General features: G+C 38.9%; 1 pseudogene; it reads right to left on the bottom strand.

The window, feature by feature from the left end:
* Nucleotides 1–674: 674 nt before the first annotated feature.
* On the bottom strand, nt 675–7,531 carry LOC148730556 (uncharacterized; annotated as a pseudogene).
* Nucleotides 7,532–24,855: the final 17,324 nt, after the last annotated feature.

Here is a 24,855-nt window from a genome sequence, read left to right as displayed (position 1 = left end):
CCGGCTGGTCAATGAATAATGGCTGAAATATGACCAAGCTTTGTAGCTGCAGGATGTTCGAGCACGATTAACTTTTATTTAAAAGAATTCTTTGATAATAACATTAATGACAATAATAGTACTGTTAATGACAATGGTAATGATAATATAATTGCTTTTGGTATTTACCGAGACACTGGATAGCATTTAGGACGCGCTCTGATTGACTACTCAAGTTCCGATTATTTTTTGATATTCACCTCTTGGAAACGCACACGAAATTTGCGCCCGAAAATATCGTAACTGTTGCAGGAATAAACGAGTTAAATTCATCTTTTTGTGCTATACGAAAATAACTTTTCAATTCTAGGGTGGATATTTACTCCACCCCTTCACAGCTCGTTAAATATCTAACACCTCCACTTTGGTGAAAACTTGTAAATTATAGACTACGAGTAGTCCCTCATCTCGGCGAAGTCTAGCACGCGACTGAAAAGAGATCAGCAACCTTGTTAACTCTGTTAATAAAATGAAGTCATCTTATATCTCGTTCACGCGAAAAGTAGGAGACATGTTCAGAGAAAACATTTTCAGCGACATAAAAGAATATATTATTTACTTCGGGACTTCGATAATAGGAGAAAACAAGAGCCATAATTGGTCCATAATTAGTCCCAATTATGGCTCTTGGAGAAAATCTTGAGAGCCAGGATGACGGAAAAAACAAAATGGAATAGTCTTCACCGTTCCTTGTATGAAAACGACAGGAGTAATTAGGACTGGGCTCTAGAGACTTCCTCGATCATTATTCGGGATACTGATTCCCATCCAGTGTAGGCATCACCCTGTGTACTACCACTGGGACATTTTCCTACTCATAACTCCACAGTAACCCTGCCTTGTGAGATGTTTTCACAGAATCCCTCAAATGATCTGTGGTGAAGCAGTTGGGGATTACCAGATGGCCAAGAGTTGTACACAGCAGCCTCAATTGTCATTGGTCCACTGCATTCATTTCCATTAAACTTGAAGAACCACCGGTTACATTGATCCCTGCCATAGACTCTCATATTTCCCTGGAATGAGACTTTAATGGCTGTATCAGACTGTAGCTTGTTGAATGAGCAATCCTGGAACAAATGGGAAGAAGACAATATCCTTGCAAAAAACTTTTATAATAATGGTACACATTAGGGAAGAATTCAATGACTTTGTAATTTTCCTCCCTGCTATGAAGCACAGAATTGAATACAAATTAATTTTGTTAACTTCCATTTTAAAATTTTAAAAATGTTTATTTAATCCAACTCCCAAATACTTTTATGGCATCTTCTAGATATTTCTATACCTTGATCTTTCCACTATCTCTGTCATCATTCATATTTTTCCACACACACTGTTTCCAGTTGGTCTGTGACACTGCACTATTCACACTTTCTCCTTTCTCTCCCTTACGCCCCAGTCCTCCTTTCACACCCTTCATTCCTGGCGGTCCACCGCTGCCACGTGACCCTTCATTGCCTTTATCTCCTTTTATTCCCATCATTCCAGGTACACCATTTTTACCACGTGACCCTTGATTTCCTTTTTCTCCTCTTGTCCCTGTCATGCCTCTTGGTCCCTTGGCACCAGGCTCTCCCTTGGCTCCATCTTTTCCCTGTTGTCCTTGCAACCCCGGGGACCCAGGAATTCCCGGCATTCCTGGTATGCCATTGGATCCTGGAATCCCTGAAAATCCCCGAGCAAAGATGGATTTCTGGAAAGAAAAAAAGGTAATCGGACCGACGTGGTAGATTGAGTGTTGAGTTAGAAAAAATACAAAGACTACGCTTTCATCCCTAAAAGCCTATTTCGTGATTGCTCACTCATCAGGGGATTTTATAAAATAAAATCATAGAATAAAATAAAATACTTAATGCTTAATACTGATCACTCTCACTTACACAATCATAAATCCTGGCAAAACAGTTTTTTCCCTGAATGGAAAATTAACTGTGTGTTTGTAGAGGTCTAACTGTTGTTCGGTGCCTTAAAAAAGCGGTCATCACACGTTTTCTAAGCTATTTGAGGTTTTTTTAAATTTGTCATCACAATTTATTCAAGATGTCCTAACACTTCCCCTGTGAGAAAACACATTGGCAACCGCGTAGTGCGATTGCCTTATGTGAGAGAGGCTTTCCCCCAACCTCCCCATGCTAAGTAGTACTAATGCGATCACAACAAATGATTAAACTGAAGTCCATGCGGCCGACTTTCAAAATTTTAAGGTCGGTCCTTTCCGACCTCAATAGACCTTCTGGAGCTCAAAATGAAAAGTGAATATGCTATCGAATACTCTGTTCGAAAAGTAATGGATATCAAAGTCTTCGAAGCGACGGAATAAGTTTCCGAGGCAACGACATTCCGATTCTTCGATGCGATGCGAATTATGGCTATAAAGTGAAACCCGAGCTATACTACTTTATAGTATACTATCAGCCTTTACTTTAAGTAATTAAGGCCCAGTGACAATTTGGCGTTTCCACAGCCCGGTAAATTAAATATCATGGTTACACTATGGTATGTCCGTAAAGTGCTGTTTGATTGAAGTTAATGTGTAAAATATCATTTCTCATTTCATCTTGTTTTTGTATGGGAACCAATTGTCCAATAGATTTTCTTTCAGTTTTGACCATAGGTAGCACGATTAACAATTTTGATTTTGATTTAGGCATCGTACGCGAAATTGCTATTGTTTTTCAGTAATTATTGCCCTTTGTTGTCAAATATTTTAGCAGTGTCACAAGCCCGCCCAATTTGAAAAAATTCTCCACATTAATCATAGTTCATTCTTTTTTCGGAGTGAAATTCCTGGCGCTTATTCAAGCTGAAAGGTGCCAGAAAGAACAACTGTGCGCTCCAATATGCATGTTTGGTAATTAAAAGTTTCTCGATGTTACCTGAATTGTTTACGGTCGCCTGCACTTGATCAATGCATTGCTTAAATCATGTGGTGTTTTGTTGAAATGTACCGCTACTTCACAGGTCTTTTTCTTAGTGACCATAGCAGACTTATGGTTGCGAAATCTAACCCTAAAGTCATTTGTTGTGGAATCAGTGTATTGTAGGCAACATTTCTTGTGCGAAGCCAAATAAATGATGTTCTTAGAATCCCAGGAAAGTTTCGATCGTATCTTGTAACTTTTGCCTGTTTGAAAACTTTTAAAGTGAATTCGATTCAACCAAGAAATTGCGACAAAGATCGCATCTTGTTCTATTACATTTAAAACATCCCTTAACCTCAGCAGCACCTTCTACAGTAATCCCTGTAGACATAAATTCAGTTGTGTATCGCTCCTTAAGCGACCCATTTGTAACTACTCATCATCGCAGAAGAAAAGGTTCAGTTTTTAGCCGATTATCGTCGCTGGTTCGTTCTTATAGATCACAACTAATAATTAAGCAATGTAGGTATTTAATTACTTCAGCGTATCACGATGATATTTAATGCTCACGCACACAATTTCAATTTCGTGCTGATCTGAGGTAGCTGTTTCAGCGCTCTTTTGTATTAAAAATAGTTAGAGGTACACTTAACACAATTAAACAAAACTGAAAAGGCTTAAACGAGTTGTTTCTTGGCGATTCATAGCTAATATTTCGAAATTTTAAGACCATCAAGGATGTCGCAATATACCTTGCGCATGGTGAAAAGTTTATCGGTCGATTTTTTACCACATATTTCGTAACTGTTCAAACAAAAACTTACGCTTCCATTGTATCAACGTGACCCGAATCAATTTCTGATAAACCAGCGGCTAAAGAGCGATAACCTCTCTCCTATAATTTCTTTCTAGCGGGATGCTCTTAGTAGCCAACTCGAAAGCTTGGCTCCTTTGGCTACTAGACACTCTTTCCACTGCTTTGTGTAAACTCGTGTATAGTTAGAACTCTCTTCTTTTTTTTTGCTACTTTTTCTCTTTCTCGTTGTTGTATTTTTTAGTAGAATAAGTGTGAATAAAGAATGAATGCCATGTTTGCCCCGTGGCGGTCCCAGAAATCATTGCGCAAACACAAGGATCGATTACTGGCAACTCATTCGTTTGTCGTCACATTTTGCTCAAGCTTTCCTAACACTTCCCCTATGAGGAAACACATTGACACCCATGTAGCGCGATTGTCTCGTGTGAGAGAGGCTTTCCCCCTACCTCCCCAGGCTAAGTAGTACTAATGCGATCACAACCGGCAAATGATTAAACTGAAGTCCACGCAGCGGACTTAAAAAAATTTTCAGATAGGATTTTCCGTTCCTTTCTGAGTTCTGGGGCTCAAAATGAAGAGTGAAAATGCCATCGAATACTCTGTTCGGAAAATAATTGATATCAAAGTCTTAGAAGCGACGGAATAGATTTTGAATCAACGACATTCCGATTCTTAGGTGCGATGCGAATTATGGCTATAAAGTGAAACCCGAACTATATTACTTTAAGTAAGGCCTAGTGAAAATCTGACCTTTCCACAGCCCAGAAAATATCATGTCTACTCTATGGTATGTCCGTAAAGTGCTGTTTGATTGAAGTCAATGGGTAAAATATTATTTCTAATTTTTTCCTCTTGTTTTTTTTTTATGGGGATCAATGGTCCAATAAATTTTCTTTTCCGGTTTTAACCAAAGGCAGCACGATTAAACCAATTTGACCCGTAAATTATAGGGTTAAACATCCCTTTCATTGCGCTTAGTCTCTTGCGTGATCATTACGGGAGACGAGTTTTTCCACCCGAGCATACACGACAATGGCATACGCGCAGATGGAGTGCGCAGTGGCAACATAGTTAGTAGAGGGGACTGGTTAGGAAACGCGGCAAACTTCAAAGGGCTGGCCTATTGTCTGTCCTCTGAGCTTCGCTTGAACGTCACGTGACCAATGACCCTGCACAGAACCAAAACAACATGGAGGACATGAACGACTTATTTTTCTTCGGCGACGATTTTGATGCCATATTGGAAACTTTGGAAAACGAGGAAGAATTACAATAGCACTTTGTCGAAGCAGCTGACTCTGTACGTCTTTTAGAAGCCTTTAAAACGTTATTTTCGCCCAAAAACTTTGCAGTTATTGATGCCCTTAGCAATGGCATCGGTCGTAGTACAACAACATATTTTTTTAATGAAAGTCTTTCGATTTTTAGGTTCAATACGAAGAGGGAATTGTTTGCGAGTTGTGCCAAAAGAAATGCAAGACTAAGGCTTGATTAAAAAGACATAAGACAATAAAGCATAAGGAGGAACAAGCGCGGGGAAATCAACCGACTCAAGAAGCCAAATTCACTGCTGAAGACTTCGAAGCGTTATCAATGAAAGCACGAGATAAAAAACTTGAAAGAAAATCTACCCTCCAAGCGTAAAAGAAGAGCTACGAAGATATACGATTGCCTGGGATGAAGAAAATATGAACTTCTCAGAAGTAGAATCCATGTATATGCGTTTGGTTAAAACTGGAAAGCTGAAGATTGACAATGTCAAGATAGAATCCAAATCAGCTTGTGATGTTCAATTGGTCTAAGCATATAACACCATGTTGTTGGACTCAGACACAGTGGTAGATAACAGCATTGCAAAAGATGTTTTGGACAGCATTATTCATTTATATGTTACTGTACGGTGTTTTTCACCGGTCAAAGATGTTATACAGAAACACAAAATTCAATGTAAACAAATGAAGACAAAAACACTACGAAAGGAAATTTGTAGAGCCAGCAAAGAACAAGAAAGGCAGATATAGTTAGAATTAAGAGCCTACCACAATTTGTCAATAAGTAATTTATTACAAAAGATTAATTTGGTAGCTACAACCTGCAACATATTAAATATTACTCATTAACGATTATTTTATAGACAAAATGAGTATAAAGGCTATATGGTTAAAGTATCTAACATAGAGTAACTTATTTAATTTCAGCCAGTCTTCTCGCCAATTCTCGTATTCTGCGTTTCGCGGCGCCGGTAGCTTCCAGATTCCAATTCCTTTACTTCTCCTACACGTTCCACAGCCAAATACTGAAAAATTTTCACCTGGCATTATGTCCACTGATTTGATTAATGTTTTTAGCTATATTTTGAAGGTAAGATGTCGCTCGATCACGGAGAAAATCCAAAAACTTAAACGCTACGTGACTGTCGAAACAAGCCCGCGGCGCCATTTTGGATTTATGTGTGCAGGGTCATTGTCACGTGACCTCGATAAAATCGAACAATAACCTATCCGACTGAAGTTTGCCGCGTTTCCTAACCAGTCTCCTCTACTAACTATGGTGGCAATAGCAGGTACTGTCCGGCAAAATCCTCCATAAGCAGAACGATCATTCAGCGAATTGGTAGTATAGAAAACCGGGGTACTGTTAATTAAAGAAAGAGACTTCACCGAATATTACTTTATTTGCGTATAATGAAAAATGTAATTTAAAAGATTTTCAAGCAAACTTTGAAACATTTTTTGAATGAAGCTGGTATATGTCACCATCTGACGCTTGTCAGAGTCAAAGAATAACAGTGCTGGTTTGGCACACAGACTCTAGCAAAATGACTTTCACTACGACCCCTGTTTAGTTTTCAATGGCAAGGCAACTCACTGTGATAAAAATGTAAATGTTTATGAGACTATCAACAAATTTTCCAAAGCTAATGATGGATGAACGATTTTTCTTGCACTCAGCTTGGCAGACATGAGTGGTAATTTTGTTTTTAGTTCCTGGTTTTTTTATTTTCAGGAGCTCTAAAGTTGAGTTGGTGGCGAAGAGTGAGGATTTGGACCGCATAGCATTCGATTGCGACACCGCAGGGATTACTTTCCTGAAGGTGGGGATACGGGGCCATGCCCCCCTGTAAAATTTTTTAGTAAAATATAAATTACAAATGAATGAAGGCTGATAGTTTCGGAAGAAACTGTTGGGGGCTGCGTCGGTGGGAGTAACGAAATAATTTGGATATATCAACAAAGTTGAAATGGTAAATTGGCCACCGTAACGATTACAAAAGCTGACGTTTCGAGCGTTAGCCCTTCGTCGGAGCGAATAGAGGAATTGTGGGTTGTGTGTGCTTTTAAAGGCAGAAAATGGAGCTGCGTTATTGGTGGGAACATGGCAACGAGAAAAACACGAATAAATAAAAATAAATTAGTTGCTAAGACGTACATTTCATTATTCTGAACGAGACTTCCCACTGTTAGAAAATGTTCGAAGCGAGCACAAAGGAAACAAGGAGTTCATTATATGTAATCAGAATTTAATCAGAAACCTTAAATGCGTGAGAAATAATAGTTTCAGCGCAAGAGCATAAGATTTAATTAATTCGCGTGAGTCTCAACCGCTCTTGAGAGCTACTAGAATAAAGCACAAAGTTTACCTGACATGGCTCTTTGTCAGCGTCAGCCTGAGGATTCTGTTGTTGAGGACTGGTAGTTGTTCCCATTGAACTTACTCCTGGTTTGGGTAAAAAAAATAACAAAGCAGCGACTATCAGAAGCTTCGTCATACTAGGCCCGGATGGTTACTTTGCTTGAATACTTTATGTTCGTTATGAAATATCTTCCAATGTGTGTGCATTTTTATATCCTACAGAATTTCCTTGAAATGTAAACTGTTAGTTACCAGGCTAAATCGAGAACTTAATTAAGGAAGCGACAGAGCTAAATGATAACGGGAAGTCTGAAACTACTTGAAATCACACACGGGTAAAAAACTTAATTCTGATATCCTTGTCGCGTTCATTGGTCAAGCACGTATTGACAAATAATCCCCATAAGTTTAGAGAAACTACTCTCAACATCTGGGCCACGTGGTTAAGTTTCCACTTCTTATCAAACGTGACATATTAAGAAGGAAGAGACATTTGATATGCTGTGTGACATGATCTTAGTTTGGTCTTTGGACAGTTTCACGTAGTCTGCATCAATTCTTAAACGTTTTAAACGCCGTGCGTTAGATTCACTCTGAGGCGAGATCATAGTTTTAATCCTTAAACTCCGTTCATGAATGAGTTTTGATCATCAGGTGCACATTGCAGACGTGTCTTACCAAGTATCTTGTTTGACTGAAACAATAATGTGACTGAATGAGGAAATAGCTATAGGTGATTAAGTTAGTTTGACCTAGCTCGTTATTAATATCACAGATAACCGTGTTGTAATTCGAAAAATGTGGGAGGACAAAAGCGGGAAAGCCTTCGGATGTAAAGTGTGGTGTTCCTGGAGACCTGAAGCGCGTTTTAGCGAAAAGTGCTCTATTTTCACTTCTTCCTAGATATAACTTCACGCTAACGTATGCGCATTAAAAATTGGCGACATTTTGTTTGTAGCCTGTGCTCACCAGAAGGGGCTGGTGGTCGTTTTCTCGAAAACTATTGCAATGGCCTATGACTGCCTTCTAGTTAAATATATATAGAGCAGTCCCAAGTGCTTCGAAAACAATGAATTTAGCAGATTGATGATCGCAAATCTGGCTGGTACAGTAGGGAATTAAATATATTCCATAGTTAACCCGCTTTTATTTAAAAATCTAACTTAATTCCGAGAGGTTAGAACACAAAATTTTCTTGAAACTTCTAGTGATGATAACAATAATTACGCTCATCAATAGTTTTAACTTAAAAGTTTTCATAACTATTTTATAAACGATCAGCGATTAGTTGTTGGCACGATTTATAGACCACTTTCGTAAATGGCTGCCGTATTAATATTCTTTTGTTTAAATTTGAATTAGCCTTTCTGGCCTCGTTCTCCAGTACAAAATTCAAAAGAAACATTATCTCAAGCGAGGCCAGAAGGGCTAATTTAAATTTAAACAAGAGAATATTAATCCGGCAGCCATTTATGAAAGTGAATAAAGGCTGATAGTTTCTAAAGAAACTGTTTGGGGCTGCGTCGGTGGGGGTAACGAAATAATTTGAATAAATCAACAAAGTTGAAATGGTAAATTGGCCACCGTTACGATTATAAAAGCTGACGTTTCGAGCGTTAGCCCTTCGTCGGAGCGAATAGGGGAATTGTGGATTGTGTGTGCTTTTAAAGGTAGAAAAAGGAGCTACGTGATTGCTGGGAACATGGTAACGAGAAAAACACGAATAAATTAGTGGAATGAAAAGCGTTCGTTGATACCTGTGGGATTTAGACTGCCGGTTTGAAAGATGAGCTTTTGTTCAAGAGTTTTCCGGCTTTCCGTGCTACCTAAGTGTAAGGAAAGACCGCAGATTGCCATGTGTTGCTTAGAATGGTTAGGTAAATTAAAATGTCTAGCGACTGGTTTCGATGTGTCCTTGTCATTCCTTTCCACGTCGCGAAGGTGTTCTCGGGATCGGTCACCTAGTCTTCTGCCTGTTTCGCAGATGTAAATCTTTTTGCAATAAGTGCAAGTTATGCAATAGATTACATTGGCGGAGGTGCATGTGAAGTGATCGGTGATCTTAATGGATCGTTTGGGTCCCGATATTTTCTCAGTGTTGTGAATGAAAGGAGACGTTTTGCATCGTGCACAAGCGCATTTAAAAGTGCCTGGTTGGTCATTAGTCTGAAAAGAACTTCTGACCAAAAATTTGCCTATGTTTTTGTCGCGTTTGAATGAAATGAGCGGAGGCTGCGAGAAGATAGTGCTTGTCTCTGGATCGTTTTGAAGTAATTTAAAGGTTTTAAGAATGATGGACTTAACTGAGTGGTTATGAGGGTGAAACGTGAGAGTGAATGGAATGCGGTCGGAATCTTCCTTTTGTGACGTTTGTAGTGCTGAATGTGGATCAATAAGTTGGGCGCGGTGGTAACCCGCTTGAACGACAGAATCAGGGTAACCACGTTTATTGAAAAACTGGCACATTGACTCTGATTTGAGGTGGAAATCAGAGTCATCACCACATAAACGACGAAGTCTTAGAAACTGAGAAAAAGGAATGGAATTCTTAGCGTGAAATGGATGCGAAGACAAATAGAACAAGTAATTATGCGAGTCTGTAGGTTTGTAATACACACTAGTGCATAAACCGTTGCCTTCAATTGAAACTTTGATGTCTAAAAAGGATAAAGAATTGTCAGAAATTTCCCAGGTTTATTTCAGAGCCGGGTGAAAAGAATTGACTGCGGTTATGAATTGAGTGAGCTCCTCTCTGGTAGAGGAGGTGGCGCCGGTACAGTCGTCGATGTAGCGACCGTAGAGTTCAGGTTTGGAGCCGTTGTATTGGCTGAAAAATTGGTGTTCGACAAAACCCACAAAAAGATTGGCATAGCTAGGTCCCAGTAGCCATGGGTATCAAAATGGGACCTAGCTAGCCCGTTTTACATTTGAATGATAAGGTAGCGTCACGATAATACAGGATTGTTTTTATCGGTAGCCAGCGTAGATTCCCTAATGTGGAAGAAATATGATCGTACTTCTTCACATTGCAAATAATTCGGGCGGCAAAATTTTGAACATATTGTACCTTATGAACATTACAAGCTGATGTGGAAGACCATACTGACGAACAGTAGTACATCCTACTAAAAACGAGGGCGTTAATTATAGTTTCAAGCAGATCTTTGTTAAAGGCGAATCTAATGCGACTTAGTTGGGATAGTTTCGATATGCAAGATGAGAAAGTCGCAGAGATATGATTGTCAAAGGATAGTGTGGGATCGAAAATAACACCAAGATCCTTGACTGTTTGAGCTGGGATGATTTCCTTCCCGAGCAGGGACAACTTAAAGTCTGGAACTTTAAGAGACATTCTTCGACTGCCAAAGACCATCAGTTTAGTCTTCTCAGGATTAAGCATTAAGCAATTGTCGAAACGCCAATCGCGTATACGTTGTAGATCAGAGTTCACTCTTTCTATAGGTTTGGCAGAATCATTCGCACTGAAGGATAATAGAAGTTTTGAGTCGTCCACATAGCATTGAGTTGAACAATTATGACAGATGTTTGGAAGGTCGTTTACATAAATGCTAAATAATAATGCTCCTAGTACACTCCCTTGCGGTACACCACTGACTACTGGTAATCTATCAGATTTTCCCCAAAGTCTGTTACCTTTGCACATGATGGGGTTTTCCTGCAGTTCTTTGGAGAGATCTTCTTCGCTTGTAATGTTGCTATAATGTTGGTTACTCACCAACACATTAGCAGTTTTCAGGTCTCTATGCACAATGTCAGTAATGTCCTTACTGTGGAGGTAACGCAAGCCACTGGCCACATCTTTGGCAATCTTAGCGACGCATCCACACTCATTAAAGCTTTCCAATGCATCTTGTTTATCCACGAAACCCAGAAATTCTTGAAGGCTATGCACTTTTTTATCGATGTCATCACCGAACGGCGAAAAATCAAAACATACATATTCCAACATGATAGCACAAGGCGTTGGCAGAATGCTTGGAATGAAACAACGTTTTCATGCTGAAGGTTATGAAGCATTCTAGCCTCTTTGATGAATTCCTGCTGGTCGTCTACACTGTCCTCCAGTAACTTCTTCACAACCACTGTGTCTGACCACAGGGGGGCCCATACAATCTGTTTGTGTAGCCGACCATTGTTTTATAGTGAATATACCAGATTTACCGTTTGCCTCACCTAGAGTGATATATTGCTGACTATGTACATAAATCATTGATAAATAAACGTTGAACTGCTTTACCTGTGGTGCATAGTCGTCCTTTTGCCTCAAAAATGTTTTTTTTTTGAGCGATTTTGAATAAGTCTGTTTTCGTCGTTAATGTAATGCATTAAAGAAAGACAAGGGTGGAAGCCTTGTTTTGAAAGGGTTCAAGCGCCCGAGCGATTTTGACCCCAAAAATCGCATCGCTCCGCTTTCAAACCTCGCAGCATTAAGGTCAAAAGATGCACGATTCTCCTCGTACCTTCCAATCGAAAATCCATCTAAACGGACCGGAGCTAGCCCTCGAAGAGAATCAAAATCCCACAGTATTTTTGCGTAACAAGATTCTCATGTGCCAGCATGAAACCGTCACGTTAATTTCCCTTTTCTGATTGGACGACGTTAAACGAGGACCAATTCGAAATATGTAACGAGGATGGGGAACCATTGGCGTTTAGTGACCCCTCAACTGTTTACCCACCATACTCAGGTCGTGTGTCTTGACGCTCACCGGAAGCAACTTACATTTTCGCCCATTGTTCGCGTTCGCCAATGAATGAACAGGGAAACAGATTGTTTAGTATTCAAATATTGCAATCCCGGCTGATCGGTTAAAAGACTTTGAATGCACAGACCGAAATTTTCGCAGGGTAGAAGGGGCGGCGCAGAAAATTACAGACAAATGTATGGAAAATTAGAAAAATTAATTGAGCGTCTTCTATCCAACCTACATTCTTCAAACTTGGTGAATACAATCTTCTGCTCAGTGTTTTAACGTTGCGATTCATAAATTGCGTAAAATTTGATATTGGGAAAAGTTATTTGCCATGGGATTCCCATACAAACACTGTAATTTCTGACCGCTTTGTCTACCCGTAAAGATGGCGCCGTGACAAGGCCTAGCTATTCGTTGCTTGTCTGCGAGAAGTGCGCATGGGAAAGTGCAGCGATGTTTCCTATGCTTTCATCAAAAGCCTGGCTCGGCCTCTTTATGTTGCCGGGTGACCTGTTTACTTTTGATGCAGTTGATGAAGGAGATGCGAACAATGGACGAAAATGTAAGTTGCTTCCGGTGAGCGTCAAGACACACGACCTGAGTCTGGTGGGTAAACAGTTGAGGGGTTACTAAACGCCATTGGTTCCCCACCCTCGTTAGATATTTTGAATTAGTTCTCGTTTAACGTCGTCCAATCAGAAAAGAGAAATTAACGTGACGGTTTCTGGCTGGCACATGAGAATCTTGCTACGCATTGCAGACGCTAAAATACTGTGGGATTTTGATTCTCTTCGAGGGCTAGCTCCAGTCCGTTTGGATGGATTTTCGATTGGAAGGTACGAGGAGAATCGTGCATCTTTTGACCTTAATGCTGCGAGGTTTGAAAGCGGAGCGATGCGATTTTCGGATTCAAAATCGCTCGGGCGCTTGAACCCTTTCAAAACAAGGCTTCCACCCTTGTCTTTCTTCAATGCATTACATTAACGTCGAAATCAGACTTATTCAAAATCGCTCAAAAAAAAAACATTTTTGAGGCAAAAGGACGACTATGCACCACAGGTAAAGCAGTTCAACGTTTATTTATCAATGATTTATGTACATAGTCAGCAATATATCACTATGAACAACAAACATACGAAATACATATATATGTACTGCGGTTATGAAACGTATATGTGCACGATCCTTCGTAGTAAAGCACCATTTAAGCAATAGTGAAAATCAGACCTGAAAAAAATTCAGGCCTGTACGGGATTCGAACCACTGACCTCTGCGATACTAGTGCAGCGCTCTACCAATTGAGCTAACAAGCCAACTGGGAGCAGGCCATCAAATTAATTCGACATAAACCCGTAAGATGATAAATCAAACAACAAACATATGAAATACATATATATGAACTGCGGTTATGAAACGTATATGTGCACGATCCTTCGCAGTAAAGCACTATTTAAGCACTAGTATCGCAGAGGTCAGTGGTTCGAATCCCGTACAGGCCTGAATTTTTTTCAGGTCTGATTTTCACTATTGCTTAAATAGTGCTTTACTGCGAAGGATCGTGCACATATACGTTTCTTAAACGCAGTTTATATATATGTATTTCATATGTTTGTTGTTTAACTAGACTTTTTGCTCGAAAAATTTAGTTGTTGTATAGTCACTAGTTCTGTTTACCATTATGTGTGTGTTGCTCTTAAAAGTTATCAGACATTTTTCATTGCATTACAATTATTTTTACATTTGCAGTGTCGTAGTATCGCAGAGGTCAGTGGTTCGAATCCCGTACAGGCCCGAATTTTTTTCATGTCTGATTGTCACTATTGCTTAAATGGTGCTTTACTGCGAAGGATCGTGCACATATGCAATATATCACTATAGGTGAGGCAAACGGTAAATCTGGTACATTCACTATAAAACAACGGTCGGCTACACAAACAGATTGTATGGGCCCCCTGTGGTCTGACACGTAGCCGTGAACGAGATGTTTAGCTTTGACGACAACTCCGAACGAACCGCGTCCGACGATTCCAATTTCCTTAAAATCTTCATTCCGAAATTGCGGTAAATCAGTCACCTTATTTACAATTGCCTACTTGGTAAAATAAGGCAACTTAAAAGCCATCTTGAAATCGGAAATTATGAATTATTTACCTGAAACCTTTGACCGCCATGCATGATCAAATGTGAAATGAAAGAGTGGCGGGAAAACACGTCACCAGAACTTTAATGATTAACGAATAGAAAGAGTGTTATTTTTTGTTTGGGAAAACAACGAAAAATTTTACGTTTAACAAAAACGACTTCTCCTCGACCATTAATGGTCCATTCTGCTCAAAATTCAATGCAGGAGACTCAATCGCGAGAATTTCTCGAAGTATTAGGACCGCGAAAGGTTATCTCCGCTACTGTCGCGTGACGCCGGTCCTGTATTTGTATAGGAAACCATCACGCAACACACCTCGCGAATGGCTTCTAACGACACGACACGTTGTGGATATAAACTTGGCTTATACGATAAAGAAAAGAAAAATCTATACGAATGTTGAGTATAATTTTCATGGTCGTTGCACGTATCTAACACTGCAAGCTGTTTTTTCTTTTCTAGGCAGATCATTTTCATGATCAGTGCACGTAATAATAATAATAATAATAATAATAATAATAATAATAATAAGTAGATGCTTATAGGGCGCAATTCTAATCTGAATGCGCCTAACAACAGATTATTATAAGTATAAGTAATTAATTAACAGTAATGTTTTTTAAACAAAAATGTCTTAAGCTTAGTTTTGAATGTTTCTACTGTTTCCGCTCTTTTAATATATTCGGGAATTGAGTTCCATAGTTTCGGTGCAGATACTGAAAAAGCGCGTCCACCATAGGAATTGGATTTAATAGGTGGGATGCATAACTGTAAGCGAGTTGATGATCTCAGTGTTCTTGATGGGTGGTATTCTTCTATAATAGGTTCTAAATAACTAGTAGATTGCTCATTTAAGATCTTATAAGTTATAAGTAATATCTTAAAATTAACTCTTGCTTCGATTGGCAGCCAATGTAGATTCTTTAAAATACGTGTGATATGGTCAGTGTTTCGTGTCCCGGTTATTATACGAGAAGCGATATTCTGGATCCTCTGTAGTTTGTCCCTTTGATACTTTGGTATTCCATATAGAATGCTATTATAATAGTCTAGTCTAAAAATTACAAGGGAGTTGACTAGCATCTTCAACGTATCATTGGGAAGGTATCGACGGATGCGTCCCATGGATCTTATAGCAAAAGTGGCTTTTTTGCATGTTTAATTGATATGATCGTTAAAAGATAGATTTTTATCCATTACAATGCCAATATTCGTAGCTTTTCCTTTGATTCCTATTTCACTATTTGTTAATGTTACAGTCTCCAACAATGACGGTTGCTTCTTGAACCGGGAGGTGAAATGCAGAATTTCAGTTTTATCTGGATTGCTCTTCAGCATGTTCTGAGTGTACTATGCTAAAACATCATTTACACATGCTTGAAGAATATTTACAGACTCGGCAGAATGCTCAGGATCTTTAATAGTGATGTAGATTTAGGTATCGTCGGCGTAGAACATACAATTTAAGTCACGAGTAAGTATAACTTCTTGAAGAGGTGCCAGGTAGAGAGTAAAGAGTAATGGGACAAGTATCGAGCCATGAGGTACTCCATATTCTAAGCATCGCGGTGAGGATGTAGAATCACTAATAGTCACTTGCTGGAAGCGATCAAGTTGGTACGAGGAGAACCATTGAAGAACAGTTCCAGTGAAGCTAAAGTATTTCCTTAGTCTCGTGAGCAGAAGATGATGGTCTATGGTATCGAACGCTGCTGATAGATCAAGTAGAACCAGAATTACTTCGCCTTGAAAGTCAAGTATCCTAAACATATCATTACTAACTCTAAGTAGAGCAGATTCTGTTGAGTGATGTTTCCTGTATGCAGATTGTAAGGAAGGAAATAGTCCATGGTAGTTCAGACTTTTCAATTATCTTAGAGACAAATGGAATATTGGCTATGGGTCTATAATTGGCAAACAAATCAGGCTCAAGATTAGGGTTTCTCAGTTTCGGACGAACCAGTGAGGTTTTCAAAGAAGTTGGGAAGACTCCAGTTTCAACGGAGGTTTTTAGTATGTATATTAGATTTAACCACATATACAGAGGACAATTTATGTTGCATACTGAAGCAGTCGTCGTACCAAATGTACTTAAGTGTTACTCAAGGGCGCTTTAGTTTACTGAAGACATTGTCACATCCACCTTCAGAAAAACAAATTCCTCCTGTAAAGACTCTTAATGTGACTAAAACAAAGAAGTATACTCCTGAAGAAAGAACTGATAGTGGAAATCAGGTGTAACATGATATAGCAATGTAGGAGTTGTTGGCTTGTTATCTAATAACCTGTTGTTTATCCCTTCTAAATTCTAATTGACAGGACCTTAGGAAATTTATAGAGAATGTAGACTTGAATGCTCGAATAAGTTTTTAATTTCACGAAAATCTGGTTTGACTGTACAAAAGGAAACAAACGTAAACAAAACGAAGCGGAATGAAAATACTACAGTGACAACATACTTACAAGATTTGTGGACTCGAAGGAAACGTAAAGAAAACATTCATGAGAAAAACAAACAGACATTTAGGACCGAACTTTGACTTCTGGAGGTCCGAGCACATGGTTTATACCATAATATGAACAATACATGACGTAAATTACCAGTCCCGCGCGGACTGAACACGGGAAACGTTTTGTAACTTACAGAGAACAGTATGGAGAATATGCATACTGATGTTAACATCAGGTATACTGGGTCAATACTATTTGCAATATCAGATTCCCTTTGCAAAAGTGAAGCCTAAGGAGAAAGTTGCTAAGTTTCTATGGAACGTTTTCACGTGACCTCACATTTTTCGCGGGAAAGTTGAGTCGCCGTGTTGGTGTTCCACATTTTTCAACATGGCGGGATATCCTCTCTCAGATTATGCGAACAGGCTCGATCCCCACGTGAAAATACGTTATTTAGAGAAGATTTCTTGTGTTGGAATCGATCCTCTCTTGTTATCAGACAAAAAATACGATCAGAGTGCCTGCCTCTGGTCGAATCGATGGATTTATTGTTGTTTTTGGTGCTTGACACGAGTTATTACAGTAAGGACCATTTTAAGGCGTATAGAAGTCTACAGAACATGGTTGTAAACATGAAAGTGTTGCTATTGAAACTTTTGAAAAGATCATGAAGGAGAAGCACATCAACTTTCAGGTAACGAAATGTGGCACGTTTATCAATAAACAATATCCATGGTTACATGCCACACCTGACTTTTTGTGTAGATGTGATTGCTGTGGGAATGGATGTGGGGAGGTCAAATGCCCCTATTGTTTAAAGGATACAGACTTGGAGCAGTATATTAACAAATACAACTCTTGTTTGAAGTCAGAAATGGAGATTCAAGTCTGAAAAGGGAGCATGCCTACTTTTACCAAATCCAGCAGTAAATATTCACTGCGGAAAAGCTTTATTGTGACTTCGTTGTTTGTGGTTTTCGTGAGCAAATTGATCTCTTCTGTGAAAGAATTTTTCCTGATGTCAGCTACTGGCACTGTGTTGTTTCCAAACTTAATCACTTCTGGAGATATTGTATGCTACCAGAAATTTTGGGAAGGTGGTATACTCAAAAGTGAAGTTTGTCTCATTCATCTCCTGATGCCAATTCTGCCTGTTTTTGCAGACTGGGAACTAGAGGGCCCGTGGTAACATGTACAAACCAAGCATGTCCCATCTCTACTTTTCATTTATCTTGTTTGAAAATTACAAAAGTACCTAACAAGTGGATTTGTCCCCTGTGTCTAAAAACACCAGCAGCCAAAAATGAAAAATCAAGATGGAAACAGACGAGAGATATTTTGGATGAAGCTCTCAAATTAGATTTTATCTGCACATGCAAACAGAAGCCACTGTGTTCAGATAAACTACTGAAATGCCACAACCCATTTTGTCGAGGTAGAAAGTTTTTTCATTTGCCCTGCTTATACTTCAAGCAGATGCTGAACAATGCAATGAAAACTTGGGAATGTATGGTGTGTAAATCAGGAGAAAAAACTGAACAAAGGTTATTACAAGGGGGTAGCCAGGGCAGGGGGGTCCTGGGGTGCCCGTGACCCCCCCTTGGTAGGCCTTCTTTAGAGCAAACAACCTACAATATTCAGGTGGCGAAAACGCCACAATATCTTGGCCGTAAAAGCCATTGTTGAAAAGCCCACTTTTTTAAAATGTTTTTTTTGTAAAGTATTTTCGTCAACGGCTCCTGTACTTAGTTAATATGGGCCTTCATGCCTCGATAATACGAATGAGCCAGCTGATACACGCGGGAGGGCAGCGGTGTAAATGGTGAGTAGCCTCTGTAACCCCCCCTTTGAAAAATCCTGGCTACGCCCCTGTGTTATGACTCTTTCAATACATCTGATGATAGTGTTGTGATAACTGGTGTTTCAAAGTGCTCTTCAGAAAAGTCAGCATCACTTGCAAAGCTGAATGATGGGCATTACCAATTGATTTCGTCACCCAATGGCTGGCTTGACTGTGATATTATCCATGAAGTACATTTTTGTCTAAGAAACATTAATCCAGATGTGGAGGGCTTTCAGAGACCAACTTTGGGCCCTGTTAGAAACTTCAATCAGGTTATTGAGGAATTTATTCAGATTCTGCATACTGGTAATGCCCACTGGGTATGCGTAAGCTCAGTAGGGTGTGAAGAGGGTACTGTCAACTTGTATGACAGTTTGTATCATAACATTATTCTAAATGAAGTACAATAGCAGGTACTCAATCTTGTTGGACGTTCAAATTTTACTAGCATTCAAGTTGTCCCTGTGCAACAACAGACAAATAGCAGTGACTGTGGAGTATTTGCTGCCACCTTTGCTGCATGCCTTGCTTATGGTATATACCCTGAAACAATGCAATTTGATGTCCCTAAAATGAAAAACCATTTATATCAGTCTTTCAAATCTGGTGTATTGAAAATGTTTCCTAAATTTTAGACTGCTTAAGGTACATCTACAGTTAAAAAACCTTTTGGAGAGAAAGAATACCCACTTTATTACAGTGAAAATAAAATAGTTGCCCGATGCAATGGACCTGCATATTTGAATGCCCAAGATGGAGGGTAGGGACCCAGTCTACGTTGAATAAATCTCAATCTTTCGCAGCTTCTCCTGAAACGAAGTGCTGGCTGCAGACCCTATCGCGTTCTTAAATATCATCCGTTAAGTCCATCTCTACTTATCGCACAGATCCACATTCTTCTTCGCTCAGAAGTAAGTTCTTCGGTGTACTCTCCTTGAATATACTGAACACGTGGGACACGAAAAAACATTACTTTTTCGACGTTAGACCACTTCTTCTCTGTTTTGTTCCCACAGCTAATGACAAGGCAAAGGACCGTGATAAAGAATATTTAAATATTACACTATTGTCTTCTCAAAACCGTAAAATGTGCTTCAAATGTTTCCTCTCACAATACTCACAGCTGATTATCATGGAACACCAACATGGCGGATGAAGTCGGTTACCACGACGATAAAGACATTTGGTTACGTGAGTGAAAACGCTCTATTTCTTCTTGTCAGATTTCCTTTTGAACAAGGAAAAAAATTACTCTGCTTGTAGAGGTACGGCTTGTGAAGGGAATACAGTAGACAAACACATACGATTTCTCTCCTCTTTTCTTTGATGTTCAACCTTTGACAAACGTATGGGCGAAAATCTTCTCATTGACAGGAACTTTCATGACCAGTACATGTACATGTTTACTGTGAAAAAAAAATGAAACAAAAATAATACTAAATACAAAACAGAAAAAAAAAGTCAACGAAATAAAAGGTGACATAACGGCAAATCCAGTTTAAGTGAATTACTGTCTAGAGCCCATCTGTCTGAGGAGGGACGTTGCTGACAACCCTTAGTCATCATCACCCAGCGTCAGCTTATCGAACTGGAATTCACCCAGTCCTGGACCAACACGTTTCAAGTTGGTGACGAAGTCAGAGAACTGCTCGATGGATTCCACTTGCTCCTTAAGGAACTCACCCTCAATGAAGTCCATCATCTATCCAGACATAACAGATGATAATAGCAGTTCATAAACTACTGAACTGAAATTAAAAAAGCCCCTGCGAGGGCTACTGTTAGGGAAACTTACGCAGCAAAATTACTGAGCGCCCAGCCACATAGAGAAATACAAAGCAACGGAAAAACTTCACATCAGACATCTCTCAAAATTCTTTGACACATCCAGTTTATTTTTCCAACAGATCCTGACCATCATAGATGAATACGAAAGTTATCAACTAAAATGTTTGCAGCTCTCATTTAAGAATAATTAACTTCAATATATTATTAAAGGTTGCTTTGAGTGTACTGTCCAATATATATGCATTGTTAACATCGAAGCGCGAGGTAAAGATGGCTGGGTATTGGCCAAGTTCCTTTTTTGCATTTTTATGAACCGGGACGAAGTCAAGGTCCATAAAAATGTGCAAAAAGAATGAGGCTAATATCCAGCCATCGTGACTGAACAAGCTTGGTTGATAAAGGATTTTTTATATTGCAAAAAGATTTCACTTTATTACGAATTAAGATTGACTTGTTCACTTAGATAGCCAGGAAAGAAAACCAACTATGTTTGTAGCACAACAAACTCAAGAGAGTCGTTTCTGTTTTCTTTGTTTTAACTAACTTCTGCCACTTTTTTGCGTTTACATCGCCGAAATTGAAGAATTATGAACGTAGTTCTGATTCAATTTTTTTTTTCATGCGTGGGTTCAATGCTGGCAATCCTAAGTGGGCAAGATGGGCCCATCTTGCCCACTCGAGTAGCCAATCAGAACAGAGGATCTGCTTCATCTTGCCCACAGGCACTGCGAGTGATGTAATACTTGATCCATCAGATTTTCTTGGAAATTTCAAGTTATTTGAAGTTAGTAAAACAAAGATGTGGGGTACGGAATTTTGATGATTAGACTAAAAAGCGGGAGGTAGATGTGGATTTCACGTCAGCACGGGTTATGAAATAGATTGCCCAAAAATGTTATTACCGATTTTGGAAGTCCAGTGATGGCTTTCACTGCCCATACAAGAATAAATATCAGAAGTGGTTGATCATCGGAGATATTGAGCTTTAAAATACCTTAATTTTTGGACTTTGTCAAAACTGGAAAAAGTCGTTTACTTATTACCGAGAGGTAAGGGAAGAAATGAAAAGAAAAAGTTAAAAAAAAATTCAATTTTCTTTAAGCCTGATAGATATAGAATACAACACAGTTGATTGAATTTGCAGATGGACTTTCAGTTTGTCAGTAGCAATGCAAAGTTAGCTAATTAATTATGCAAAAAAAGCAGGAAATGGGGGTTTTCCCAGGGGGACCCTATATGTCCTAGGGTATTAAATATTTTGACCAATTATTTTCACATAGTTCCTAGCTTTTGCAGGTTGATGGTGATAAGTTGTAGTTGGAGCTGTCAGTAGTCAAATGAAGTCGAACGCAGTTGAGGTTGAATTGGAGTAAGAGTTTAGAGTTTGAGTTAATCAGAGAAACTAGACGATGAAGCAGCAAGCATGATACATTACGAAAAGCTTTGTGCTTTGTGATCGAAGACTCTTCATGCCTTTCGCTTAACGAGTTTGCTTAAGGTAGTTTCCCCCTAGCGTCCTAACATTGTTTTATACTCTGGTCGATTACAGTATTCATGTATTCTAGAGCGATTCTAAAATAGCACGTTACGTTTTGAACACCGTGTGTTTGGTCCACGCTTATCACGAGGCAGTCGATGTGTTTTGGTGGTACAAATTGCAGACTTGTGTTGTGTAGTTTATAAAATGAAGAGCGATTTTTTTGTGGTTCATGTGATCCGTTGTTGAATATGTTATTTCTATCAGATCATCATTATTTTAAGTGTTTTAAAGATTTGCAGAAGACTTGAAGCATTTTGATGAACGTAAGGTTTACATCTGTGAGTTTATTCAGATTTTAAAGGTTATCACTAACTTTAACTTTTAGTGTTTCAGATTGCCTATCACACGGTCATATGTGCTGCTATTTGTTAGATGTGGTGTCCCCTTACAAGGTGAAGAATAGAAGCAAATGAGAACAAAAGTACGGAGCGTATTTTTATATAAATAAGTTGTAGGTGGAGTTATAGTCTAATTTTGGAGTTAGAGATGGAATTAACCAGAGGGAAAATACCGGAGACGTTCTAGCAACAAGGCATGATACATCAAGGAAGAAGCTCTTGTGATTCAAGACTCTTTGTCCCTTCCGCTTAGCAAGTTTGCTTAAGCTAGTCTTCCCCTACGGTATTAATGCACTGTATTCTGGATCGAAGCCTCCTTCTTCAAATCAAGTTGTTATGTTTTTCTTAATGAGACTGCCTTTTCACATCCCATGTTTTGACTAAAGAAAATGCTCTTGTTGATTACAAGTTTGGGCTATCTGTGCTTGCTGGTCCTTAGTAATTTTGTATTTACTTTCATCAACCGGAAATCCCAGATGTACCGCTAAATCCAAAGGACTTACAGGAACAAACAGGAAGGATAAAGTATATCTCTATTTTTTCCGGCACAGTCTAAAATCTTTCAGCTTAGCATTCGATTGGGCTCCCTCGGAGAAAAATTTTAGAATCATGTCTAATTTCCTGTCGACACACTTTCTAGTTTGATGGAGAATTGCAGCAGTTAAAAAGCTTCTCCGACATAGGCCGGAGCTGTTCAAAAACTGTTTTACAATATATTATTTTGCCAAGCACGATGCTGATATAAGGATTCGTGAAAAAATCACCATATTACATATTTTGCCAATTTTATGCTGCATTGGCGATATTTTCAGCATGAAAACGTGCAGGGGGGGGGGGGAGGGGAGGGTTGTTAGCCCCCAAAGTTCCACCATACTCCGGCGCCAATTTAGTGCCTTGCACTCAGCTTGTTTATTCAGGCTATAATGGTGGAACAGAGAATTAACTCTGAAAACTCTGTTCCACCATTTGTGTTTATAGTGCTACGCGGCACATTATTTATTCAGGCCATGGTTTCTCCCTAGCGTCCCAATAAGTTGACTTGCTGAGTATCTAATTAAACTGGAGCACTGATTGAGAAGAAATGTGATACCATTTAGTTAGTTTGACCCTTTTATCAAATGTCACAGATGACAGTGTTGTAATCAGCAACGAGCAGCTGGAGGTTATGTTCTAAAGAAATCTGATGCTGTGTCAGTGAGGGATATTGCATGATAAGCAGGCTTAATGTTGACATTTCTCGGGCTACAGAATTTATCTCTTGGTAAACTGTAACATCAAGGGAGTTCTAATGAATTAAGTTAAGTCATTATTCTGGCATAATTTATCTGACCTTTGCTAACTAGTGCTCTTTCGGAGGGGACAAGTTGTCATTTACTCGTAAAGGCTTCTTTGGAATCGAGAGTACTTTTCTCTTCGTGAAATATATAATGCATTTCTCAGTGCTACGAATGTAATAGTTTTATCAGAGTAATAAATACAGATCTGGCTGATGCAGTAACAAGTTACATGTATTCCATGGTCTGTTTTCTAAAGTGACCCTCTCCCTCTATTTCAAAATCAAGATTCCGTAAAGTTAATAGCACATTGTATGTTAATTGGTTATATCAACTAAGTTGAAATTGTAAATTGGCCACCGTAACGACGAAGGGCTAACGCTCGAAACGTCAGCTTTTTTATTCGTTACGGTGGCCTATTTACAATTTCAACTTAGTTGATATAACCAATTATCTTATTACCCCCCCCCCCCCCCCCAACGCAGCACCACAGTTTCTTTAGGAACCTTCAGCCTTTATTCATTGTCAGTGTTAGGTCTGACGATTTCTTTGAGGTAAGTTCTTAGTAGTGAAAGGAAACGCCAATTATCTGTCACTCGATCTAGCCGGCCGGTCGAAAATTAGTGGCTGAAACACCATGCTTTATACCGCAGAATGTTTCACCATGAACAAGTTGAAGCAAAGGATAGGCACTTCCTTCGTAATTGCTTATTAAAGACATTTCTTTGATAATAACATTAATGATAACAATAGTATTGACAATAAAAATGATCATGATAATATAATTACCAATTATTCCACGAGCGCGCGTTGGATATGAGACAGATGATAGGCAGCGAGGCTCGTAGCGCCGAGTTGGCTACAATCATCTCATATCCAACAAGCGCGAGTGGAATAATTGTTTTATTAAAAAAAAAAACACTCCCAAGATATTAGACAAATCTTCTCGACTTTATTTTGTAAGAAGAAACCGGATGTTACATTGTACAGATTTTAGATTATGGTGTATTGGCTTGTATACCATAATGGCTAAGCCAATAAAAAGTCTTGAATTGCATTATCCAATGATCCAGTTTTTAATATTAATTGCTATTATTAAAAACTGGATCATTGGATAATGCAATTCAAGACTTATTACATCAAGTCTTTTAAATGACGATGTGTTTGATTGAAGAGACAGGTAACATCTTTAATGAAGCACCCACTGACCAATGTTTCCTATGGATTCATCTAAATCTTCTAGAAAACAAACGGGCAATGCCATCTTCGTATTCTGTTCAAACGTAGTCTGTGCTATGATGTTCATTTGTCTTTTCATGTATTTTTTTTTGATGAATTCTAAATTAATAGTATAAAACATCGCGTGTTAGATCCACACCGTCATCTTCAAAATCTGTTCATGTGATTTAA

This window comes from Stylophora pistillata, chromosome 5 (assembly GCF_964205215.1).
Source record: "Stylophora pistillata chromosome 5, jaStyPist1.2, whole genome shotgun sequence".
In the NCBI taxonomy this organism is placed as follows: Eukaryota; Metazoa; Cnidaria; class Anthozoa; order Scleractinia; family Pocilloporidae; genus Stylophora; species Stylophora pistillata.
This window is presented reverse-complemented; position numbering and strand designations above follow the sequence as displayed.